Source organism: Dromaius novaehollandiae, chromosome Z (genome assembly GCF_036370855.1).
Source record: "Dromaius novaehollandiae isolate bDroNov1 chromosome Z, bDroNov1.hap1, whole genome shotgun sequence".
NCBI classification, from domain to species: Eukaryota; Metazoa; Chordata; class Aves; order Casuariiformes; family Dromaiidae; genus Dromaius; species Dromaius novaehollandiae.
The window spans coordinates 29,848,381-29,873,766 of record NC_088132.1 but is presented as its reverse complement, the minus strand read 5'-3'; positions in this window follow the sequence as shown (position 1 = coordinate 29,873,766).

Sequence of the window (25,386 nt, the reverse complement as noted above, 5' to 3'; positions counted from 1 at the left end):
TTGACAGTGTAAAGAAATTTTCTTCAAACGTGGCCAAAGAGCAAAGCAGAGACATTTGTTAGTAGAAACTAACCACTCTTTAGAACTTCCTCTCTCTACAAAGAAAATAAATGATCACCAAGGCAAATTTACCACAAATGACATACTACAGTCACACAGTTAAGTAGGTCTTTGAACAATAGGGTATTAACTTTTCAGTCTTAAGAAAACATGCCCCAGATTTCTCTTGAAGGTAAGGTATGGGATATGTCACGTAATTTGTTTTTCTAAAGTCTTTGATCTCATCAACTAGGAGACATTTTGCACTCCTATTGTCTTATAACGTGCTTTTGCGTTTTGGTAACCATCATGTGAAATACTAGAACACAGGCTTTAGAAAGTAGCCTGTTTTAAATAAAGATCAAAGCAAGCAAAGACTTCATCTCAAAGTTTCATTTCACCTTAAACATGCAATCTGAAGAGTTCAAGCTTCATTTGCTCTTTTTTTGTTTGTTTGTTTCACTGTAGCTAGTTCACCTATGATGCTAAGTTAAGTCATTTAATCTATCATGATTCAACACTAGCAATAAATGCCAGGTAAAAAGGAAAAGGAGTTGGGTTATTCTTCTCTTGTGGGAATGCTGGTGTTTACACAAGAAACCAGGATGAAAAATCCTGGATGAAGACATTCCCAATTCTCAGGCAGGCCAGATTTGCCAAAGAAGGTCTCTCCAGTACTGTTAAAGGCCTTACCACTTTTTTTAATGCAGTGGCATAGATCATCCCAATGCAAAACAGTGAGGTCAGGTTTTTGCATAAAATCTCCTGCAGTTTAGCTCCCCCACTACACTCTTCTTTATTACTGTCACAAAAACTGTCCCATTTTCCCTGCAGCATTTCCTTAAGGCCGTGAAAATCACCCCAGTTACATACCTCTGTGCTTATCAGAGGACCAGCCAGCTACCCATTGCCCGCAGGAGTAACACTGCGGAAATAACTAATATTTTGAGCAAATAGAGTGGTGGACTGAACAAAGTGGTTGTTTGACCTGAAACAAAACATTTAACTTAATTTTGGGTATTTGAATACTTATCAAGCATCATTGTTAGAAAAAATTTGAAACAAAATGTGGTTCTAAAGTGAAAGATTGAAACATTTTCACTTTGAGAATGTCAAAGCATGGTGTTCCAGCTTCAAAGAAAAGATCTTTTTTCTCTCAGCTTGAGCTACTTGACAAACTAGACATGAATTAAGGAATCATTTTGGATATTCAAAGTCTTCTTTTTTGGCTGACCAAATCCCAACCCTAATATTTCACATAAGCAGAGACAGCAGCATAAGCATAGTGACATTTGAGTGACATTGCAAGCAGCCCTGCGTGTCCCTCAGATTTTGGGCCCAACTTTTTTGATGCCAGCAGTCATGTTTAAATGGCCTTTTTCTATTTAGTCTCATCAGGCAAATGAATGAATGTAAAGTAATGGCATTCTAATGTCAATTAATGTACATTGGCTGGAATTTGCTTAATGTCTACATTAATTAGATTAACTAGCCATTACCAGCACTATGAAGCAGGAGCTCTTTCTTGTTCTTACTACATCTCAGTGGAAACTGCTAAAAGTAAATAGTTCTCAGCCTAAATCTTTTGTTTTCCTTTGCCAAGCACACTTGTGTTGCTTCAGAGGAACAGAAAAGCCAAAGAAATGGTCCCAGACAGTTTATTGCTTGACAGCATCTTTGAATGCAACAGCCAACTGGCAGCTCCAGCGTTAGCTTGGGCAGCGGAAGCTTTTTGCACCCATTCAGAGCACTGGCAATTTCCTCGAGATACCTCCAGCAGCACGAACTAATCATCTCCCTGGGCACAAGATGTTTAGAAGATACAGTGCTGATCTCGCAACATCTAATGCATCTGCTTGAACCCTTTCAGGAGAAAAGTCCAACTCTCAAGTAATTAACTTTTTGGAAGCCAGAGGAAGGCTCCTGAGGACATGTATTCTTAATGATTATTTCAATAATTAATTTGCTAAAATCTACTGTGAAATACAGAAGTCATGCTACTTCCAGGCATAAGCTCCTGCTGGTCGCATGTTTTTGGCTCGCAAAAGTCTGGTGTCAAAACTGTGCCTTCTGTAACTTATATATTTCTTTAAAAGTTATTCCTCTTCTAAATTTTCAGAGGTGAAGACTTAAATGCATGTTTGGTTTTACACAGTTTGTGAAGTTTATCATTGAAACTGAGGGATCTAAAAGAACCCGTGTAAATCTGTGGAGGCTGAGGTTGCGCAGAAATAAAAGATAGCCCAATAACTTGGGTCTTTCTTGGGGTTTAGAAAGTCCTCAGTTCAACTTTCCTCCTTTGTAGGGCTCCCATTTGACCAGTGACACGTTATTGCAGCCGTGACATTGAAGGTATTGCCTGTGTCTTTTTGTGATACTGTTGTCTTTGAATGAAATGAAAACCATAATAGATCTCTGCTGACAAGGATGTTCTGAAAGTAGGTAAACAAAAATGTGTAAAATGCTCTGACACTAAAGTAGAGAGCAGTGCGCAAAAAACAAACATGGGCAGATGCGCGGACTGGCAGTTTTGCTTGATTTCTACCAGCTGCCGTCTACTACTGTAGCTACTCCTAGTCGTTGTGTGAGTGTGGCAGGTGTGGAAATCATTACAGCCCCACTGCAACAGGCAGCCAAGGTCTGAACAAGTATGTTGTTCACATGCTTTGCTTCCTTCTGACATTAAGAACTGATTTAATAGAGTTAAAATATAAAGATTGCACTGATTTTAGCTTTCAGCTTCCCTAGTGCGAGAGAAGCTCTTAGAGCTATTTCTTGGGAATTTTGTTCTTGGATCAGTTTGCAAGGATTTTTTTTCTATTGATTTGAAAATATCTCCATGCCTCACTTGTTGCTTCCTCATAGCTGACATGATTTAAGTGTAAAGTTGCATCTCATTTTGTGAATAATTTCAAATAGGAAATGAAAAATACACTCATTGATGCTATTCCAGATGTACATACTGCAGCTATGAGACACAGATTGCACTTAGTCTTTTTGCTTCACAGTGAAGAAACTCCTTGCATTTCTTTGTCTTTTGGGGACAGAAATTTGACATCATCTTCTACTCATTACTCCTAATGTGAGAAAACCCCACTTGTTCCTTTGCAGGACACACAGGGAGTACAGAGTTGGCCCTAGCGAAGCCGGGTGGGACTTTGGAAATATACTCAAATGGGACAAGACACTCACCCAGTATGTTAGAATTAATTCTCCCAAGAATTTATAGCAGCTTCTCCTCCAAGTCTTTTGTGCAAACAGTCAAGGGGAGTTAATTATAAGCATACAGACAGTGCACTTACATACACACATGGATACATATATTCACAGCACACACATATATGCGCTTGTGCTTTACACACTTGAAACCATGCTCAGCAGTACTGTGACAATATCTGCTTCACTCTGTTAATGTTTCCATGATCACAGAATTAAAAGCTAATTTCTGAGAAGAGATTACTGCCTATTCCAATGATACCGCTGTTCTTCAAAAGCCCGTTTTTGTGTCAGCTTCACAACAACTAGGACCTTGACGTGCCTTTGCAGCAGTCAGCCAAAACCATGCAGTTTGAATGACAAACAAGCTGCAGTGAGACACAGTTAAGATTTTCTTTGGAGATGGTGGGTTTCTAAACCTTGACTGGGGATAAGCAAAGATATTCATTAACCTCCATGGAGCCAGCTGCTTTGATTATTAGCAAAGAGTTTGTATGATGGATGGGCTAGCTGATCTGCTTCACCAACTTGTTCCTTTTGTTTTAGTGATATGTCAATATTTGCCATTATGGTAATCCTTGTCAGGACTAATGTTCGTATGGAAGTCGCTGCTTTGATTAGAGCAGAAGCCGCATAGTTCTGTCTACACTAATCCATTTAATTCTAAATAATGTATTTTCATATCATTCTTTGTTCTTTTTTCCCTCACTCTCCCTCATTCCTGTCTCTTTCTCTGCTTTTTTTCATTAGGCACACACAATGACAATAATTCCTGTATACAGGAGAACTCTGGACACTCTATGTGTATCATATAGGAGTGAAAATAAAGTGGCTGGTGCTGGTTCTCAATACACGCATGAATCCTTAGGCTGCAGCCATTACTTTTGTAGCTCTAAGACCTACTAACAAATAGCTCACCCAAACTATTTTTTCTTATTGATCCCGATCCTGGCACATCCTCCTCTTCCCATTTCCACAGAAACGTAAAAATACCATTTTCCCTAGTTTCAGAGTCCAGTCCATAGCGACCCCATTTTAGAAAGCACAGTGGATCCCGGTTCGGCAAACATAGTTAGTCACTGGGCAGACTTGAAACGTGAATGATCTCACTGAAGTCAGCTGGACTAGTCCCATCCCGCGGGTGGGCGCATGGCTCAGTCTGCTGCCTTGGGCCACTGCAGGTGTATTTCACATCAGGCACTGAGCACAGCTGCACAACCCTCTAAGGCAGGACCTGCCAACCACCCCTGAAATTGAGGCGTCGTGTCATGTAAGCGCAGAAATGCTGGCAGTTTCAGGAAAGCCCTGTAATATTCAGGTCATTTTTTGGAAAGTTATTTTCAAGTGCCGATTGATAACTGTGTTCCAGAAGAAAATGTAGAAGTTATTCTTTCCTGCCTCAAAATGCTGCCTTCCAGTGATCCTGGAAACATGGTTAACTAGAGCAGATAACATCAAGATTGAAATTAATTCGAATTCTCTCCTTCTGTTTTGATCCATTTCATTAATATATCCCAGGTGCAGCGTTGAATGCAGTTGAAAGACATTTTTTCAAAGACAAAATGCACTCCTTCCTGCAATTATATGGCGTGCTTTTTGACTAAAGTAAAGAAGTGGGAAGCAAGGTCTCTTGCCACAGTATCCTTGCTCTATTTATGCATAGTATTTACTCAGTTGTCATTTGCATTTTTAGAGAGGCGGTCTTCCTCCCATGCTTATTTTATAACCTTGCCTCAGTACTACAATGCTAGAGTGCGACTGATGCTAGATTGCTATAGTCTTAGACACTGAGTACCAGTGATATGAGGGCACCATGGAACATAAGTTTTTACTGTTATAGTCAGGCTATAATCTGAAGCCCATTTATTTCCCTGAAATGGGAAATTTCTGGTAGAAAATCTTCAGAAAGTTTTCTGTGGTTAAATTGCTGACAAGCGTGGAAAAAGGGGATAAATTTGCACTTGTTTAAGAATTATCAAAAACTTGCTAGGATGGCATACAGGCAGCTTGTTTAGTGGATTTATATATGTGTATGTGTGTATATAAATATATACATAAATATGCATAGCATTAAAATGTGTGTGTATATATTAAATATATCTATATATCTATATTGATATAGGTATCAACATCCAGTCTGCTCTCTAGTTCTTAAAAAGACCTAACAGGCATTTCAGAGGTTCATCTAAAGTAGGATATTTTAAACTCAGGCACAAAATGACCGGGCGTAATTTTCATACTCAACAGACACACCAAATTGGGACTTAAAATGGGAGCCACGGTCCAACTGAGGATGACCCACTTCTCTCTCGATAAGAAAGAAGCAGGTCAAGTGCCTGAGAGGTGCCAAGTGCTGCAAGTAAAACAGCCACCAAGAAGTGATGTCCTGCATGAAATCACCCTGATACAGGCTCTGTCCAAAGAGGTTTTCGGACTCCCAGACCCGCAGAACAGTAGAGGCAGGCTGGCTGGAGGCCAGCTGGTCCCCAGTGATCGAAGCCCTGGGGCTTTTGCTCTTTCATTGGCAAGAAAAAAAGCTTAGGAGAGCTACTCAGTGGGGATTTCATTTTCCAAAGACCTAGCTCTCCCCACTCCCCCAGAGACGGCAATGTTTCTGGAGTGTATTTCAGCCTTTTAGGATACGCTCACATACAGACACGTGCATGCACACACTAAGACAAAGTGGTCCTCTGACGCTTATACATTTGGTATTAGGCATATAGGAAAAGGTCATGAACTATCTAGAGACTGTAAATTAGAACAAAAACTATGTATGAAAGTGCCAGCATGTTACTTGAAAGGGCTTATCAAAACGATCTAGAAATGGCTGTTCCTTTGCTAGTAAGTTAGAGTATTTATCTCAGGCAAACAAATGGCATGGAAGGAGCACATACAGTGGAAAGTAAACCTGAAGTCACACAGAATCCCAAATACCATCTTTATAACAGAGAGACAGAGATGCAAATCTGGCAGTTCCCTGCAATACTCCTTCTTAAGCTAACAGAAGTTAAGGAAATATTAGCTTAGCCTTGGAAACATTTCTTTGAAATCAGCACACTCGCAAATCAGTACTGTGTATTTAATTTATTTACAAATGTGGGAATCATTATACTCAATAAACCTGAGGGATCCTAATGTATCCTGTTAATTGCTTTTTTCAGGTAAGATGAAAAGCACTGGACAAGGAGTCTTTCAACAATTCACCAGGTGTCAGTTGCAAAAAGAGGAGGCAGCACACATAATGTCTGAAAACAAACTCTGTTTCTCTATCTATCTCCTCTGCTCAGCAACTTTATATATGGAAGCCTCAAACTGAGCCTCTTGCAGAGATTTAGGCTCTAGGGGAACCACTCAGGTACCTAAGAATAGGTGCCTAATGCCACCTCAGATGGCTGTGGGAATCTTGCCTGGCTTCCGGCTCCCATCCCAGAAGGAAGTAGGTCTGCCAGAGGGGCCCTGCTGCACCCGATAAGCTGCTGCAACACTGGCAGTGCAGCAGAAAGCTGGACTCTGTTGTTGTCCCAGGTGTCACAAGACCAAAGCCCATTTTGCCCTACATGCATAAAAACCCTTCCAGTTTATGAGCCATCACCATCAAGAGATTTTTTTGTTTGTTTTATTGCTGGTATTGGGCCAAATTTCATAGATTTGCTTTTACATGTTATATATAAATGATCATCACTAGAATTCTTTACAATTGTTTAGTCTCACTTCTTGTGTAAGGTAGGTCAGATCTTCCTTGAAGCGCACTATTCATCTCAACTCTACTTTAACTTATCAACAACCAGGAATCTACCACAGCCTTTCATAGGTTCTTTCAGTAGTCTCAATAACATCCAATGCTCTAATTTTCCACTTCTTTCAGAACATTAGTTTGTCCAGTTCTAGCTTCCAGGCATTGAGTCGTATATATTTCTCCAAAAGACTGAACACATCACACGTCTGTTCCTTGTGCAGACAGCCTCAGAGGTCTGGTAGCATGTCAATCCTTAACCTTCCTTTTGGTCCACTGAATCAATGACAATCCTCAAGCACTTTCCACAAAACATGTTTTTCCTGTCTGATCACACTACCTCCGATCCTTTCTATGCCTGGACATCGCAGTCCAGGAATAATGTCATGGGAGCCCAACACAACGGCTGCACCTTCTGTCTACGGTGGCTGCTAAATCCCTTCCCAACTCACAGACTACCACCGAACCATCCCCTGTCTGTGGGCACTGGCTGAATTCCCTGAGTCTTGACTCTATGTCACCAAATTTGCTCTATTAAATACATTTGTTTGGAAGGGTCCATTTACCAGGTGATAGAGATGACTCTCTCAGTGATTTGTCTTCCACATTATTTAGTTCTCCCCAATATTTGTGTCATCTGCTGTCTCTGCTGGTAAAGATTTTCATTTTTCTTCCAGGTCATTAATAAATTGTATAGCCAGTTTTTAATCCAATTAATGTGGGCCATGTTGATTTTGTATTGTTCTAATTTCTTAATCAAAATGTCATGTGGTATCAGACCAAATGGTTTACAGAAGTCTAAGTACATTACATTAACACTATTACCTTTAGCAGTCAAACCTGTAACCCCAGCAGGAAAGATATCAAGCTGGCTTAATATGTATTTTTTTAAATAAGCTTATGTTGATTGCACTGCAGATCCTTACCCCTCTGGATACCCACACTACTGATTTGCGCATATATAAATGACCCTGAATAAAATAATCGATTTTTTTGCTAGCATACAAAAGGAAAACTGAGAAAAATGTATTTCCTGAAGATATCACTCCACCCAGAGCACATGCCTCTTCCCCACATTAGTTGGTCTATTACATAAGGTTTTAAGAAGCATATTTCTAATGGACTGCAACTCAGCCCGAAGGGACCTGGGGGTGGGGAGAGGAGGGGAGGTAAGACAAAGGGGCCTGTAGGTAGAATAGCTGGACATCTATGTGCTAGTATTTGTATTTATAAATTACAGTGCTGTAATTTCAATATTAGAGACCTTTCAAAAGTAAATCAGATCTGGAATTCAATCCTTTTTTTATAAACAGAAGATAGACTAGATAGATTTTCTGCTATCTGGATAGATTTGGAAGCCGATTTTTACACGCTCCTAAAGAAGGTAGCTGTGGCAGGGTAACTTTGGTGCATTGTAGGGCTGCAGGACACTCTCACCACAACAAGAGAATATTTTCATAGCAACGTGAAGCTAGAGCATATCTACTGCCAAGGAACTATCACTTATTTATAATCAAGGGAAGTTACGGGTTTGTATTCTCTATGCTGTCTTTCCTGAAGGAATCATATTAAGAACGTAACACTTACAAACAAGGACACATTTAAGACATTCATTATAAGCTGTGAATAGTATTCATTTTCATGATAATTCCACTTGCCTACACAGTGTTCTTAGATGTGAAAAAAAGCCATGGGATTAGGCCAAATATTGTCATGGTAACAGAAAGAAAGGGAAATCATTCTAAAAGGGTTTCCAATAAGCAAGAGCAGCTAGCATTCAGTAAGTAGCCTTCAATAGAAGTTGACATCTGTTATTCATTTGTTGTTTCTAGGTTTGAAGAAAAGCAGGATAATTGGAAATAGTACAGTGTTCTGGGAACATATTGAGTGAAAGGGCTCTTAGTGCTTTTTAAATATTGGTCTATTTATCCTTAAAAACATTTAGCATGTACCTTCTTTGTCCATTTATAAATTGGACAAGCTAGTTGGAAGGTTGTCTAGACTCAATTATGTTCAAGCAATGGAAGATCAAAGCAAGCCTCATGCTTTTAATAAGGGGAACTACCATTTCAGCTGAGCATGAAACACCTATTTTTGGAAACTGAGGAGACGGGAATGAATAAACTGCCTAAAGTTATGTGTTCACCTCAAATTTGCATTGGATTGGGGCACATATTGTAAGAAACAAGCGTCACTACTGGTACACTTCATGTTCTTTGTTCAAGCACACCATCGAGTTCAATGTAAGACAGTCCTTGAGGGTCTGCTCATAAGACTAAAGCAGATCAAAATCCAGTTGTGAGACACAAAGAAAGACAAATTCAAATAAAAATAAAGCATGTACTTAACACTGAGGGTGGTTACCAATGAAACAAGTTATCATCGAATTTTCCCTTATGTGGAATTTTTAAGGCACACTTGGCAACATTTCTAAAAGGTTTGACAAAAGGTTGATCATGAGCCATTGGGCATGCTGTGGGAATCATCAGAGACGTTGTTTGATCACCTAGACGGGACAAAACACCAAAGAAAGCCCTCCTGTCCTTCAGACCTATGAAACCATGAGACATTCATACATCAGCTTGCTAGGGAAGTGCTTGATCTGAGACACAGCTTTTGCAGTAGGAGCTTGCAAGTGAGCTTACGGCTAAAAACCTGGGGATCTGGCAGAAGTGAAGGAAAGACAGACAGTAACGATTTCATTTATCCTGAATATTATTTCATCGTCTGTTCATAACAATGAAGAGAAAAGAAACGAGGAGAGAATAGTATAAGCCTGAAGAGTTACCTAATGCTACCTAAATCAGAAGTCTGGGAGGATACTGCTGTACAAAGCATTTATTGACATACTCTTATAATAGTACAATCTAGCTAAATTTTGTACACTTTTGGATATATTAAAAGTATTCCAGAGCTTCCAAGGGAATTGAAAATACCTCTGTTAAGCGAGAGCAATTAATGAGCACTTCAGTAATGGCTGTGCAATTTGATATTTTAATAATTCAATGTTAGAATGATCCTTTCTCTCCTTAGGGCTAGGTACTGTACAAACAAGACTCCGGGACAGATTTGTAAAAACTACTTAAGTGCCCACAGAAGCACCCAGGCATCCAGTGGAGTTGTCAGAAAGGTCTTTAGCACCTACCAGAGTTGTTAATTTGCTAATTATCTTGACATTATGGCCAGAAGTCCCTGCTGCAAAGAACCTAAAATCAGTACTGACTAAATGAACTTTAGTTATTTTGGTTCTTTTAATAGCTTGCAAACAGTCATAAATTTGTCTGGAAAGATGAAAACATTCCTTACCGTCTCACAAATTAGTGTCACTAAATTAGCTCTGAAGACAACCAATAAAAAGTGCCAATCATTGTATATAACTACCTGACTAAACATCTATCATTAATCCTTGTTCATCCTTTCTGCACAATGTGCAGGGGTCTCAGAGGTCCAAGGTCAATAAATATTTCAACACAAAAATCTGCTCTGTCATATGATAAAGTGATGGATCAGTAAACCAAATTGGTATTTTTTTCATCTAGCTGGCTCCACTAGTAAAATCAACAAGTCCCTACGACAGCTTATAAGCCAGACAACGTGTGCCTGCAAAATAACTCAAACAGCTCTCTCTATATGGGAATGTGTGTGTATATAGATGAACACACACACCTGTACTCACACTACCCCTTGAGAAATCCCCAAAGCAAGGAATTAAATGTGCAGTGGTCATAGCAATAAGATGCAAGCATAGAAAGGTCGTGGAGCTCTGCTTTAATGTTAGAGGTGTTTTTTTCAACACCTGTTCAGAGGAAAAGGTCTCTGATTCAGGGATGCAAAATGCCGCTTGCCCCGAAGCTCTGATCATCTCTGCAACCTGCTCAAATGTCACATTGCACCCCATATTAAACACAGTTTAGGATCATTACTAGAGGTGTCATTTCCCTCCACTTCTAGTAATTTTTCTTAAGATGGCAACAGCACAAAAAAGAAGAAAGAGCCATGAATAAATATCTTTCAGTTAAGGTTAAAACAAAATAAAAAATAAAAAAAAAATAGCACCAAGAAAAATTCAATACATAGACCATTCCCAAGACTATTTGAACTAAAAGATGACTGTGGCATGGCCGCTGTTTCACCTGCAATGCGCTACTCATGTTCTTTTTTTTTCCACCTTCAGACTGGCAAAAATACGTCTATAAATTATTGTTAACATCCACTCTCCCAGTCCCACTCATTCAGGCAACCTCTGGGACAACACTAAGATGGCCAATAACTATAGATAATGTGCTAGATGCAATTTCCAAGTTGACAGCAGAGTGTTGGAGCACTCTTCCAAAAAGGGCCAAGGTTGCAAAGGGATTTCATTTCAGACTGTGCTTGGTGTATGCAATTATATGCAGACATCAGCTTATGGATACATCGCCCCCTGATTTCAGTATTCAATTTTGCATTAATGCATGGAGATATCTTTGACCTAGTCTCCAAAGGAATTGTGCATGACACAGGTCACATTTTTGCTTTCCTTCTCCCAAGGCCAGGCTGCCCAAGTGTGTAATTTATGCTGTCCCCACAACTTCTCTGGCGAGTGGTGATCGCTCTCTCCAGAGGCTCCATGCTACTCAGCTCAGACACAAGTCCTGCAGGTCTGCAGAGGAGCGTGCAGATTAGATCTACCTAAACAGGCTTCATAGCATCTGGAAAATCCTTAACATTAGGACAGCTTGGGCACAGTCAAGTCTTATATATGTACGCAAGCAGCAAGAGCAATAAAAGAAAAATCACATAAAAGTGATTGAGTATGAGAGGCGTTGTATGTAGAGACAGAGGCAACATTTTGAAAATATAGCTCCTGCTTATTCTTGTAACTATTTGGCACAGAAAGGCCAACTTTAATTTTCTTTTTCTCTTCGTTTTTGATTTTGACTTATTTCTCTGTCAGTTTTAAGTCTTGTTGCCTTCTTCAGTGTTTGCCTGCATAGCAACTTCATATACTGGGAAGCATGCTGTCAGACAGCTATTATCCCTAATGCAGGGCCAGCCCTGAGGAAATTTTGTTCTCACTGATCTGCCTTCAGGGCTGTTAGGGTTATTCTGTCTCAGCTGATATCAGCTATATGTCCACACAATGCATGCGACCTGCACAGCTAAGGAAAGGTGGGAATTGCATTTGAATCGTGTAGTCTCCCTGGGGATGCACGGGCCAGAGCCTGCCTGTGGGAGCCATCCATCCAGCCCTGCTTCCTTGGAGGAATTGCTGCAGCCAGCCCGTTCCTGCCTCAGCTCGCATTGCCTGCCAGAAATGGGCATGGGAAAAGATGAGGGATCTTTTCCACTACTTTCACTGCTGCTCACAGCTGCTGATGCTGGGTGTGCTGGGGAAAGGCAAGGCTGGAGTTCAGAGTTCAGAGAGCAAAAGCCACTGGTGTTACAATAGTCTTTATCGCTATATTGAAAAGATTACCAATTACCAGCTTTAATACATAGCCAGGGGTAATCACCTTATGCTGCTGGCTTTGGAAATCACCTCAGATAGAGATTATATAATAGGGCTGGAAATGAAATAAGAAGCTGATTTATTCTCATTGTCCATTACTGCAATTCAGTACAATTTATTTAAGGCCACTATCTCTCACTCTAAGGGAAAATGCAAACATTAATCTTCATAGACTGTATCTTGGATACCAGTGGTCTGGATAATTAGTTTGTTACTCTCTGTGTGTTTGCAGTCTTTTCATGTTCAGCAAGAAGGATAGGAGTCTAATCTGCTGCGGTGTGCATATGGGCTTGTGTACACATCCCATCATTTAAGCACACAGAAGATAGTTATTACCTACAAATCAGTGATGCCCTGGGTTTTCTTTTAAAGCTGGATATTACTTCTTTTGAGCATGAGTTATATTCCCATGTATATTCTCAGCTGTCTTACAGAAACCTCATTTCGCTTTCTAGGGGTGACCAGAAATCTCTGCAGCAGGGGTAACATGGAGCTGAGCACAGGCCGTGGCCTGAGTATTTACCTCGATTCTAGGACAGATTTTGATGCCCATATTTATCAGTAAGTCCATAGCTTACCAGTCCCATGCTACCATTTCTGGGGTATTTCAAGATGCAGCTGCATCTTGACTACCGTGTCCATGTCCCACGCACCGTGATCCCAAAGTCCCAACCATTGCCTTAGAAAGACACTCAGCTTCAGTGTTCAACTAGGACACAACAAGGAGAAGTGCATCCTGCTGCGTATGGGGCAAGAGCTGAGGTAAGCAGCACCAGTGGCTAAACATTCAAAGGCAGTGAAGTAAGCAAAAATCATTAACTTTTGATTTCCTCTTGAGCCTATGAAAATATCTGCCCTCCTGAGTAATATTGGCACAGGGTCAACCTATGCGACTTCTCCCGTTGTTGAAGACAAAGCTAAGGGAAGAGGACAGGTCCTACAGTACTGAGTCGGACAAAAAAACATTCATGATGCCAGGACCGGTGAGACTAGAGGAAGTCAAATATCTTCAGATTTTTGGATAGTGAGATCTGACTTCTTTGACACGGTTCCTCCTTGATCACATTAGGGCTAGGAGTAGAGACAGTTGTTTTTGCTATGCTGGAAGTGGCATAACGGGAAGGGGAAGACAAGCGACTCAGGGACAGAAGCTGCTTAGATAGGGTGAGGACTCCAGCATCTTAATGAAGTTTTATGCTAATTCCTGCTTTCCCAGATAATCACCAGATGACTGTATGACTTTTCAAGAGTGTCATACAGCAACAGTGGGCAAAATTTAAAATAAATTAAAGAGCAAATTAAATGTAGAGAGTGGATGAGTGTATTAGTTAATGGCACATTTGCAGAACAGGTCCTTACATGCATCATAAAGAGCTATACCCTGAAAAAAAAAAAAGTTCTTCAGTGGTGAAGTTCATATCAAAAACAAATCGAGCTGATTAACGTACCTGATACGCACCAGGAGCAGGCCCTTGACAGCCAAATGAAGGCTGACTCTACCTTGCTTCCTATGCGAATCTCCCCGAAGGTCCCTTTCCCGAACCTGAGCGGGGATGGCTGCTGTAATTTCCCTGCAGGCCAGCATTTGGCAAGATCAGGTCTCCTGTGCAGGTTGCATTTCACTTTCTAATCTCAGTTTGATTTGCCCACAGGAGGAGAAAAATGCATTTCTGGGGACAGCGAGGAGGTCTCGCGAAGAGCTGCCCAGTGGCCCTCCCCAGCCCTGCTCAGGAGGACGGTGTCCCTGGTGGGCAGGTTATCTCCCCTGCACTGGTTTCACACCAGGGCTCTAGCAGACCCCTTTTCAACGTTTCACCATTACTCACTGGCTGTTATTTTACTGTTTGTGGTTTATTCGCTAAACGTCTCGGAGAAGATTAATAGTTTTTCTGCTAATGGGTTCCTGATCATCGCAGATGATCAGTAAGGGCTCGGGGCCAGGTTTTCCAACATCCACTTGTGCAATCTCAAAACACAGGAGAGGCGAGAGGGAAACCTGGGGAGGCAGTGGTCTTATCTCTAGCTGCGTGTGCGTGTCTATGCACCTGCACGCGCACAAGTCACGACAGCACCAGGGCCATTTATGAGTCCACCTGCCTGCCCAGTCCTCTGCTCTCTCTTGATACTCTTGAGCCACCCACCAAAATCAGTGGTCAGCCTGGTTATACTGCTGGTAGCAGAGGAAGGACCCACACGGGTGTCCAGGGTTTGTAATATCGCAGAATTAACTACTCTGTCATAATAAGCAACACCTTTTTTCAGCTGTCCTTTATCTGAATATTTATACAGGGCTGAACTTTGAGCAGCCCTTTGCAAGGGCATGTGAAACGATCATGTAGACAGCGTTCACCCCGGACTTGCGTAGATGAGGACCACTGGAGAGTCCCAGTAGACCCTTACAGCTGCAATAAGGTACATGCAGCTTGGATCAATTTAGGATTAATCTCTGTCCTCTCCTAACATTTAAGTACGGCCAGGAAAAAGAGCTCCCACTCCACTTCTGGATGACAGAAGTGCAAGTCTGTGCCTGGCTGCCTCTACATTTTCCTGCAGAGTTACTACTCATAGAAAAGCAAACCTGGCCTTGCTTGTTTTGCTGCATGGTACCCACTTGGCACATATGAATGGGACCAGGGAAATAGTAAGAACCAGACCGTAAAGCTGATATCTACCACTATCAGCTGTCGAGTTAAATGGAGGTTCAGTGATTGATAACAACTGGAGATTTGGCGGCTGGTCTGGTTCACATAGCACTGCACGGATTAACTTTTGGCTGAGCCAAAGCAACTTGTGAAGTTAGGTCTATTTAGTTGAGTAGTGTTGGCTGAAGAAAAAGAAAATAAAGAAATATTTCTGGAAGAACTAACATGCTTTGTTTTCTGTTTGGATTTAAAACCATAAGAAGACACAGGCTCTGTATGCGGTGAGAATTTTATAGCCTTTGTACTTGTCTCAAAGCCAAGCTCTGAATGTCATTGAGACAGGAATTGAGGCCAATTTTCCTGTGTCCAAGCAGGCCATTTAATTCCTGCTTTGCAGGAGGAGCGCACCAGTGCTTTCTCCTCACTCTTTGTGAGTGGCAAATGAAAATGTGAATGAAATGTCAGCCTGGGCCACCTGATGGGGTTTGCCTGCATTTTTCCTTTTTTGGGATGATGCAGAATGATAAATAGAGCTTTCATTTAAACAGACACTTACAGGAGGCTCAGGGGGACATAGGAATGAATTGCCAAGCAACAAGTATGGTAAACCACTGCTAGGGATCAGGAGCAAGTCTATGGGCAGGGTTCCTCCCTTAGACCCTGTTTCCCTACTCTAAATTCTTTCAGTACTTTTTGCAGTAGGATATTAGCTCTCATATGTATGCTGTTAAGATGTAGCTCCCTGCCAGAGCACTTTTCTTAAGCTGGTCACCAAACATTTTCATAATGCAGCTGGTGCTCCATTTTTGCACACACAAAGATTTCTGCAGCTTTTTTCAATGAGAAAAACTTGAAAGAGCAGTATGACTGCACGAGGTACACACAACCACCAGGTATTCAAATTAAAGATCATTGGTAGTAGCATTTTTTAAACCCAAAGTATGTAAGTGCATCTACTCAATTCACAGCACACGCACCCTTCCTCCATTCCTGTGTCTGGCCTCACGCATTTCTCTGGTGATGTGCACCGGGAGCAATATGCGAGGAAAATATCCATCTGTCACTGAATAAAGCGGTTCTGCTGCTGCTGTTTAGCCAAGGTCTTGCATACGATGGCAGAAAGCACACTGGCCCTATGTCTGCATCCTCCACCTCAGGCACATCACCTGGAGGGGCTAAAGAGATACTTGGGGGAGTGGGGAAAGGAGATTTCTCTTGAGAAAGAAACTGAGAAGCAGGAGAGTTCAGCAAATGCTGCCCCACAGTCTGTTAGCTAAACCTTCGGATTTATTACCCAGTGTGGGAGTGCATGAGCACAGTTTGTAACTAGCCTTAAGAAAGAATATGAAGACTGTAAAGAGGTGACAATTATTTGGATATGTCTCAAGTAATGTGTTGCTTTGCAGGCTGAAGGCTGGTGAGCCTGTAACCTGGGAAAACATGAGAGGCGCAGACTAATCTCTCCAACACTCCCATTACTAAGCAAAGCAAAACAAGACCTCTGCAAAGTCAATGGGAGTTTTTCCACTGACTCCAGTGGAGCCAGGATCTCACCCTGAGTTTTCCATAATGAAGGCCAGATTGTCCCCCTGATTTATGAGCCTGAGGATTTTTCCAGCTTCAGTGCACATTGTCTCTTGTTTTCCAACAATACATTCAAAAGCTGAATTACACCTCCATGAAACAGAGAGGGATGCACAAATACACTCAAATAGAATAGGCTTTATAGCAATGGGACATGATGTTGAGTTTGCTGATCCCACTTTGCTATCGGCGTAAGTGCAAACCACAACATCTCTTGCTTTCACAGAAGACTACAGTAGTCCTGGAAAAGGAGGATCGTGGCATTGACCTCACATTCAGGATGAACAAATTGACATGAACGAGGAAATCACACAGGGCTATCTCCAGTTAACTGCTTGTTTACCATGTTGGCCTTACTAAACTGAAGTAAAATAGTAACTTTTACCAGAAAATACTTTTTGAATCTGGCTGATGCCTGTGATTACATTAAGGTCTCCGATTTAATAGGTAGTTGTTTCATTTCTTAATAGATTAAATTCTAAATTGAATAAGCAATTGTCTTCTTTTTCTTCTCTGCAAGTTTTCAGTGTTAAGGGAAAAAGCTTGGAAAATGCAATCCTCACACAACTGGGGGATTCAAAATTAAAAATGGAAATAACACACAAGATCCTAAAATTTGTGTCTAATATTTTTTGAGTTGTGAATACTTGAGGTCACCAAGACCATATCTACAAATTGGCCTTGAATTCAAGGCCCTCAGTTCTTTCATGGTGCATTAGCACCATTTTTAATGTGATCTCCAGATCACATGGGGCTGAAAAATGCTGTTACAGGGGGTGTTGTAGGAATCTGGTAGTTTGCTCATGACGGAAAGGGTGGAAGTAGTTAAAAAAAAAAAAAAAAAAGAAAAGAAGACACATACAGCAGGGCCAGGGCCTATTAAACAAAATGTACACTAAGTGCTAGGTCATATGTTCAGGAACAAAGAATGCAGGCAGTCCTGAGAGAAAGTGAAAATATATCCTTGGACTCAATAACCCTGAATGGGCATTAGGGGACATAATGCATAAAGCAATTCAGCATGAGAAATTCCAGTGATGTGATAACAAAGTTAATAAGAGCATTGAGTGTATGAACAAGGAAGGAGTGAATAGCAGCAGAGATAAAGGTAATTTTACCTCTCTGTACAGTACAAAGCTGACTACTAGGAGAATCCTGCACAGTTGTAAAATGATGCTGAAAAAAAAAAAAACCAAAGAAACACAAAACTGATAGTAAGGCTGAAATGAGTAGCATGTTTTCCAGACAGAAACATAATAAATTCAGCTTATCTCATCAAAAAACAACTGAAGTGAATGAACAAGAAAGAATCTGATCCTAGAGAGAAAATGGGGAATACTCACAGGATCATTAATGTAGTGGAAAACAGCACAACAAAGCCAGCAGCTGGAAAAAAGGCCAGTATATTTAGGTGAAAACTAATGACACATCTTTTTTCAGCTGATCCAGGAGGGGTCAACCATCAGGTACACTACCGAGGAAAGTTATGAGTACCCACCTCTGGCTGTCCTGCCTTCAAGACTAGCTGCCTTCCAGAAAAATATTCATAAATATAACAAAGTTAACAGCGTACAATATAGCCATAATTATATGAATGTACTGGCCTGTGATGTACAGGAGGTCAAACCTGATGATCTAACGGTCCCTTCTGGCCTTAAACTCTATAAATAGTTTCGCACAAGCTGCCCTAATGAGTCAGCTCCGCACTGGGATCAGAGACGGCTCCAAGTTCCGCTTGCTGATGGAGCTGGCCTTCGAGCTCGCAGTGCCTGGACTAGCTTATCTGTTAAAAAATGGTGTCTGTCACCACTGGCACTGTCTGTCCTTTGATCGTGATTTCAGACCTTGCCCCAGGAAAGCCCGGGAGGCAGTATGTGCACTTGCAGGGCCAGCACCTCGCTAACACCAGCGCGGGACGGGGCGGCCCAGGGACGGAGGGCACCTTTGGCCCCTTGGGGTGCCAGGCTGCACCCAGCCTGGCTTTGGGCCACCACCCAAAAATACTCCAGAGTCATAACCAGGTATCTGGGGTAGGGGGAGGTTCTTCCTTAAGGCTAGTTGCCTCACTGGAGACACAACCTCCTTGCCTGTTCATCAGGCAAGTACTCCTTGCCTCAGGGGCTCTCCGCAATGGAAATTGTGTTTTTCCCCTCTATCCTGCCAAGCTCTCCCCCGTCTGCGCATTGCTGCATACAGCTGCTTGACTTCTTAAGAGATTCAATTTCTCTCAGCATCACAACACAGACAGACGTCCATCAAGTTTGTTAGAAATTAGCGATCTCCTTTCATTCAAATTTAATCACCAGTGAAGTTTAACTTGCATTTGTGAAGGATGAGACATTCTGATACGGCTTTATGGGTACGAAAAAAAATAATGATTTTGATGCTGGAGCCAAAAGGACATCACCAGACAGGAAGAAAATTGTCTCCTTGGTTATATTTAAAATACTTTCAAAAGCAAGTGCCTTGAATTGAAGCTTTCCCAGCTCTTGAAGGGCATAGAAAACTCTAATGTATTGGAAATTATATCTAAATATAATTAGCAAAAGCACTAGTACAGTTTATTTCCAGATGAGACCTTGAAATTCTGCCGCATTGTTCAGATATCTTTGTTTCACTTTCATCCCGTTAATTAATTATTTAGCACAATTATCTCTTCTTGTTCTCCAAGTGAATGAGTAGCTGACTTAGTTATATTCAAAATTACCATCCGATGCAGCTTGCTGACCACAAAGCTGACTGCTAACTTGTATTTATATGTTTAGAAATACATATGGGCATATGTATTTGCTTGTGTTACATTTGATAAATTATTTTACTTTTTAAAAAGTTAATGAGATACATTACCATGCTTGCCATTACATTAAATACATGCGGAATGCAACAAGAAGTGGAAATAACATGAACAGTATTTATGGATTCATGTGTGTGCATGTGTGCATTTGTACTGGTATAAAATATACATGGTGTCTCTAGAAGTGCCAAAATTCACTGCAATTAAACAATATTAAGAAATATTAATGGAACCAAATGTAAACTAATGGCTGTTTTATTTGAGAAGGGACTAGAAAAATATTTAATTCTAAATATACATGACACACCACAGTTCCAAAACAGTTGTATATATAAAATGTAACCACAAAACCGTCCTTAAAAATACCTTTTCGATTACTAACGTCTCATATGATTTGAGGTTTGACTTCAGGCCAGTGAGTTAACTGCAGACTCCTATGGCCTTTCCTGGGTGTTGGACAAATTAATAAACTTTATTACAAGAAAGAAGTGCCTGATATTACTTAACCACATACTGTGCACCACACACACATAAGACAACACACTTAGGTCTCATTTTGTTCTGGTTTCTTCTGCTTGCAGTATGAAACCAAATACAAAAGAGAGAATGTGTTAATTGTCTCCATGTTTAGGAAGATCTTTGAAAGGCTTAAAATAGTAATTGAATGTCACCCTAAAATGACAACAAGCTTTTGTTAGGAAGAGATTCTTCCTTAAAGATTTTTTTGCTCCGTGAATAAATTATGGTTTTTTTTAAAAAAAATTTGGTCAGGCAAATATTTAACATTTCAGGAGTTGTGGGTAAGGCTTACTTCCAACCCAGCCAGAAGAAACCGTCCCGCACTTGGACCCACACATAAGGAGTCTTGATCTTGAGCAGAACCGGGTGGAAGTACAGTAATTAGATTACTGCTACCATTCTTTCTTCTTTCAAAGAAATGCAAATATTTTGGGAAGAGTTAAGCAAACAAGAAACTTGTTTGGTTTTGATATATCCTTCTGGAAAAATTTATACTTCTCTGCAAAATTTATTGTTACAGTATATGTAAATGGACACGAAACCAACTGGAAATAGAATTTGGTCTGTTTCATGGATTTCATTACCATTTTAAATATTTTTTCAGCAGTTTTAACAATTTTTGAATATAAAGAAGGAACTACATGCTCAGTATAATTTTGGTGTTTTTCTTAAATCAGTATTTTCCATTAGCAGTCTTCTTTTCCCTCTGCTCTGTACAGAGACATGACATTTCTGACTGACACAAAGCAGACGAACTCAGCACGCTGTTCCTATGTCCTTAGAAGCAAACAAAAACAAGGGCCAAAACAGGCAAAAAAGGAAAAGATTTCAAACTGTCTTAAAATAAGATGAAGCTATTGGCAAAAACTGCTGTAACACACTTACTGAAGAGCTCTGAAGATTACCAGCTAAGCCTTGCTCCTTCTGCTAACCTAGTAACTTTATTTGTCATTTGGATGAAATTTTTTCAGATTCTGTGAACTAAGCCTTGAGATCTGAAAAAGGGCCACTCTCTTTTTAAAGGCAATTTCATAGGCCATTACAACTTGGCTGTAATTAGACAAAACTAACAGATAAAGATTAAAACAGTTACTGCTTTGGTAAGTAAGTGCACTGCGTTCTCTGTGTACCAAATGCCTCAGTAGGAAATTTTCATTTGCTGCAGCTGCTACTAATGTATTTTCTTTAGCCGAATTTCGGTTCGATTCTGTCATGGGTTTTTCTTCCCCCCTGTGCTGCCAGTTATGTTCTAAACTACAATTTTGACCACAGTTGAATGAAACCTAAGAAACAGCAACACTGAGCTAACATTACCCCACTTTAGATTGTGCTTCTCTCTTTAATTTACCTTTTATCTCCCTTCTCCCCATTTATTTGGTCAAAGTAAAATTTGAGCTCCTACGTGCTCCTGAGCTGGGCCACAGACAAAACCGGCAGGACCGGGTCAGTGGAGGGAGCTGTCATTTCTTTGACTGGAGGGGCTCCACGGGGTCCGACGCGGGACCCGGCGCGCTGAGGGCTTGCAGGCGTTGGCGTTGCTTCCCAAGGGGGTGCGGGCAGCTGCGCGTGGTGGCCCTGCTCCCGTGCGCCTGCTTTTACATCAGTCTGTCCTCGTTTTCTGGGGAGAGACAGGACGACATAGACGGCAGAAGGAACGCTCTCCTACAAAACACAGTATAGATATCTAAGAGTTTAAAGAAAGCCTCAGTTTTAATCAGTTTGCCGGAAATTAAGACAACGGTGAACTGTCCTGCTTAGCTTCAGAGAAACGTCACCACCTTCCTGTTTTAGGTGCTGTGGGTGCAGGTATTTGTACAGGAATACACGTTATGTCAGCAATCCTGGAATAACTCCCCAGGAATACTCTCAGGTTTTGAATGTTTTGGGACACCACTGCACCATTTGCTCTCGTTTCCTCAGCAGATGAGTTATGGACGTGTGAAAGACTTGGTGACTAAAGAGGCAGCCGTTTGGATTTGCCTTTGAGAAGCAGGCATTCACGGGCCTCCCCTCCTACGGCGCGAGGACGCTTGGAAAGGGAAGAAGGAGCCTGTGCTCGTGCCGTTTGGGTGGCTTACGGCAGGTGCCCTGCAGGGTCAGGCAGCCACAGCATCCTGCGACTTCCCATTCGCTTAGACACCAAGGATCGCTTCAGAAACCAGGTTTCTGATGTTACTGGTAGTTCTTCCCTCCGGCTGCTAGGCTGTCTCACCCTTCCTGCCTGGTTCACCCTGTACATCCTGGGCAAGGTGGACTCCCTCACACGCCCTCCTCCGAGTCTACATGCTCTGGTCCTTCTAAACTCTTCTCTGTGCACTCTTACACAGGCTTATTCATTTATTTATCCCCACAGTCTCAGAGTTCAAAACAAGCAAGCAGAGAAGCAAAGAGGCAGAGTAGAAGAACAGACCACAAAAGCCCCAAGAAAAAGCGATGCACTTGCTCAGCACTATTTCTGAAGAGAAAGATGTTACCAGAGATTCATCATCACTAGTCAGATGTGATTTGCAAAACCACTCTCAAAGGAATTAGATTTACATTATCTCTAGATTTTTATAGATATCAAACACTGATGTAATTTCTGTTATCAACCATCAGACTGCATTAACATCAGCCTCCATCTCCCTTAGAAAGGGGCTATAAGTTGGGTAGGCAGAATTAGTGGGATTAAATGGTTCCTTGTAAACAGGTGATTTTAAAACGTTCTCCAGTGACATAAGGCTCACTTACCCTCATTCACTTCTGCCATTTATTAATTCCATTATCCATAATGAGCGATCTAGGCTCCATCACAGATTAAGGTTTTCACTCTTCTATAAATTGTGTTTATTTCTGTCTGAGGCACTGAGACAAAAAACACCATCTCCATCAGAGGAGGAGCCAAACTCAGCGTAAACCTCTGCTTGAAACACTCATCCAAAGGACTTCCTCAGAAATGACAGCGAAGCAGCCATTATTTATTGCTTGGATTTTGATTAGTTTTATTTTGTATTTTTAAAGATGACTATGAGTACTGTTTGCTCATCGTAGTTTGTACAATTTGGAAGATAATTTTCCTTTAGAATCAATGTCTTAAATATTTCTCTCTGCCGCAAACTTATGCGCTCTCAGGAAAAGACACGGTTGTCTCCTTCAGTTCAGAGCAGAACAAATAATGTCACAGAAAACCCAAGCATGAGTATAAAAGAGTTTAAGCAAGGCATTTGTTTTAAATAGTGTGTCAGAAGTGAAAGCGATGGTGACCTGTCCTGTTCACCGCTTCAGAGGAATATCACCATTTTCCTGTTTTAGGTACTGTGGATACAGGTATTCATAAAGGCCTATGGATTATGGTAGCAGCCATGAAATAACTCCCCACACACTCTTAGGTGGGGCTCCCCACCAATAATCCCAGCTTTTGAAAGCTCTGGGACACAATTACCTCAGTGTGAATCAAGTCTGGGATTACACAAAAAGCATCACTTGGAGCGGAGACCTTTTTTTATTGCTGTGTAGCCTGCAAGGTTTGGAGACAGCAGTCAAGCGGCACAGGGGTCTCAGCCAAGCTCATACGATATAAAACTTCTTTTGTCATCTGACTTTTAATAGAGGAACTATTCACTTAATGTCACTTCTGTCTGAGAACTTTAACCTGTCATTGTTACAACGAACACCTGGCTGAGAGTTTAAGTCACCAGAGGGATAGGATTTGAATGCCTGGGTAATCTCCAACAAAATTACTAGACAGTAACTGAAAAGCTTATGAGGAAAAATTTTTCCCTTCCATCACTTTGTTTCCTTTGTATACACCCGTTGGTAATCTGTGTATTGCTGCAGTCAGGCTCACTGCAGATTTCCGGTTACTCACAGGAGAAAAAAACAAGTAGAAAACAGGAAAACAGTTATATAAAATCCAAAGAAATACTCATAAGCAAGAAAAAGACGTAAAACATGATGGAGTCCATTTTAATGAGATTGCCTATTTACTGTGTCTGAGCAACTTTCATTTGAGATTAAATTTGTTTGAATACAGAGACAAGGTTTTCTAAGTACTCAGCACAAAATTTCATTGCGGGTTTTTTTGATTCATCATCAAAAATATACCAAAAAACCAAACCAAAACAAAGCAAAAAAAACAAAAAACCACATGGAGCACCAGACGGGACGGGCTGCCTGGCCAAACTGTGGGCGCCGAGGGGGCTGATGTCTCCCTGGTTTGTGCCAGGGCTTCCTCCTCCTCCCTCCCCATGCCCCTTAGCGCTGGCACTTGGAGAAGGGGTGACTAATCATGCCACGCGCACCTTCGCCAGGCCACTCGGGATTTCACAGCCCGTTACTGTAACCTCCCCTGGTCTGGAGAGTTAGGACTGTCTCTAGGATGCCACCCAGTCATTTCTTGCATGGCAGCTGTTCCCATAATGTGGATTTTCTTCGTGGCCCTTCTCTGAATTCTCTCCAGTTCTGCAATACTGTTTTTGAGATGCTCGCAGCGTTTAAGAGGCAAAGATGTACCCAGTGGCACAACGGTATTTTCTGTTCGTACTCTGTTCTTTCCACATTAATTCCTAGCTATGTCGGTTCTAGGATAGCTAGTGAACTAAATGATAAAGTGCCAGACTAAGAGAGGGACATATCTTTGTGTCCCAAGTGTCTCAGTTACTTCCCTTTGGCAGAAACCATGTAACTATGTGAAGCTTGTTGCAGGAATAGGAAGAAAATCAATTACATTTTCAAACTGAGATTTCTGGTAGACCATATAGGCACTTTCTCTTAGCAACATTAGTTTTGAAGAAAGTCCATGTCTCCACAGAGAAATGTTTTTACTGAACAGCTACCCAGCTTTACTTCTAGACTATGACTGGTTTCTTGTGTGAGGACTTTTACCAGAAATGTATTTTGGGTGACAAGAATTAAATTGCTCTTAAGAGCTGAAAAGTCTGTAATAAAGAAGAGCATGAAAGAATTTGTCATTAAGAAAGTTCAAATCACGTTATGAAGTGTTAAAGGCAACATGGATTCTTCTGTCCCCACATTTTTGTGCATACGGCTTGAAATTCATTTATGTTTTGCTGAACCTTCTTTCGTTTGTTCCTAGCAAATGGCTATGTTTTGTTATGCTATAGAGCAGCATGCAGGTGACTACATTTTTCTTTGAAATAATGCGTCTCTCAACACCAGCAGATAAGTGACAGTGTATTTTCTTGATGCTGAGATGCAATTTAACAGCATCGTTGATGGGTTTTTTCTCATATGGTAATTTAAGATCCTATTTACAACCCAATGGTTTTGTACTACCAAACTCCAGCTGCAACTGTGTGAACTGGTAATATAATGGGAATATATGCACATGAACAGGCAATCCTCTCCCAAGCGCACCACTGTGGCAGAT